A 2,565-nucleotide genomic window follows, 5' to 3' on the forward strand; every position below is an offset into this window, starting at 1 on the left:
GCCAAGGAGTTTAGAACTAATGGAGCCTCCTCTCTCTCTTCGCGGCGCCGCGAGCAGTACGCCGCGGTGGGGGATCAAATATGGCCGCCGAGTGTGGGCTAAATCTCGAACTGTGGCGTTTCTTTTTATAGAATCTTATCGGCTGGGCCACGTTGTGGGGGTGGGCGGGGTGGGGGAATGCACGCAAGGAAGAGGGGATGGGGCAGGGATGAAAGAGGAGGGGCGGGCCTTGGGAAGGGACGAAGGAGAATGGGAAAAATTAAATAAAAGAGAGAGAGAGAGAAAGAAAAAGAGAGAGAGAGAGACAGACAGACAGACAGAGAGAGAAGAGAGAGAGAGCGAGAGAGAGAGAGAGAGAGAGAGAGAGAGAGAGAGAGAGAGAGAGAGAGAGAGAGAGAGAGAGAGAGAGATTGTGATCAACTGACGGGCTGACGGATTATGACAGGGAGAAAAAAAATTCTGTGTGTGGTACGGACTGTTCAATTCTTTCAGAGTTTTATGTTATAATCTAGTTTAAAAATCAAAACGATGTGTAAAATAAGAAGTAAACTTGTCCAAGTAACATAAAATTATCAAACATACCAAATTATAAAGATAATCTTTCAAGATGCTAAAATATGTAATTATTTGAAATGGATAAAAATATACTTTAAAACTGAATTTAAGTTATTATGATTGCATGATTCTAGGCGTGTGCCATAACTAGCTTAATGTATAAGGAATAGCGAACACAACAGAGGGTCGATGCCAGCTTTATCTGATTGCTAACAGTATGTCTTGGTCTATAAATAATAATATTATTGAATACAATAATTTTGTTTCCTGGTTTTCACAAAGTGGAGCGCACAGTGATTTCAAATATTAAAAAAAAAGAGATAACAGCACCTTTGGAGGTGTGATCGCATGCATGAGCGTAGATGACCTTTGAAGGTTTTTGGGGTTTTTGTTCAGTAAAGTATAATATGGAGAGCAGCGTTTTTAGTCCCTTATTACACTTGGGGGGGGGGGGGGGGGTAATTTATCTTAGTGATGACTCTTGTGTATTAAAATTTGTTGCTGCTTTGTTTATTTTATTTTTTAACAGCAGAATCTTAACTGAACCGGAATTATTGATTGTGGGATCTTATGTGAAGACCACAACAAGAGAATTAAACCGAGTATAGTTCTATCTAACAAGACTCAAACTCTTATCCACCCCACCCTACCCTCTCCCCTCATCTAATATGGTTTGGTGTTTCTTTAACATAGAAAATATTCATCATTATTGTTGTTGAGTATTGATTTCCTATTCTAATGGAGCCTCTAGATATCTACATTTTGACAACAGTAGCATCTAATTTGCACACACAATGGAAAGCAATATAAATGTATAATATGTATATACATACACACACATAATAATTATATATAAACACATAATAATTTTATATATATATATATATAAGAATACTTTTAAAAATTGAGTATCTCGGTCTTTCTGCTGGGGTGTTGTATCTCTTTCAGCCTGGGTTGGCCTTGGCAGGTAGCACCAGAGCCAGCCTCTTATGAATGTTAATGATCTAAATTGTGTTGCTGGGGGCATAAAAACACTTTCATTCAATTTTTTAAAAAGGAAAACAACTTAACTGTGAAAACTTCGGTCCACTGCAGCATCATATCGGTTCTTACACTTAAATACAACACAGATGCAAGGCATTTTTACTAATTGACTTGCCTAATCTCAAGGACCTCGGAATAAAACCTTCTTTCTTATCTACATTTCAGTAAGTCGGGCATTCGCTCATCGCAGGTAGACCACAGTTCCGCCGCGAGAGAGGGCTCCTATCAGGCGTGCAGCGCCGCCCACAGAGCACCCTCCATTACTTTTAATCTCCTTGAAATATACAGTCAAACCTGTGTAAGACGGGCATCCATTGTCAAGGAGAAAAGTGGCCGTATAAGACAGGTTGCCGTCTTAGGCAGGGCTAATCAAGATTACGAAAACAAACCCCATTCCCATCTGAGGTTCCAATCGAAAGTAGCCGCTTTGTTTTTGTTTTTGTTGTTGTTGGTTTGTATTTTGTTTGTAATTTTCATTTTGTTGCTGATTTTGCGCAAGGGTGACAATAAAACGAAATGTATCAGACGAGGAAGACCGAGTGTCTTGTTAGAACAAACACATGGGTCCCCACCACCCGAGGAACGAGTGACGCTTCTGTCGCAAGTTCAAGTAAACGTCCTTTGTTACTTTGTTACAGACTGGGTAAACAGTGACCACTCATCTCACTTACGATTTGTGTATGAGTTCTGGGCGGGGGCTTATGGGTTATGAGGGATCACACGCTTACCTCATCAGCAGCTGAAAATTGGTACCTATTTGTCAACAGTGGGAGGGCCTACACAACATGATCGGTTGGAGGGACTACCTAACAACTACGAGAGGGTATTGAATTATGACGGCTCGCCCACCACGCCAGGGGCCAATGCACAATATATGACAAAACGTAATGGAGTCACTAAGGAGGCCGTCTAAGACAGGTGCTATTGCTTAGTGTAAAAGGGGTTGTGTGTTAAAATATGGTGGCC

Source organism: Aplysia californica, unplaced genomic scaffold (genome assembly GCF_000002075.1).
Source record: "Aplysia californica isolate F4 #8 unplaced genomic scaffold, AplCal3.0 scaffold00070, whole genome shotgun sequence".
NCBI classification, from domain to species: Eukaryota; Metazoa; Mollusca; class Gastropoda; order Aplysiida; family Aplysiidae; genus Aplysia; species Aplysia californica.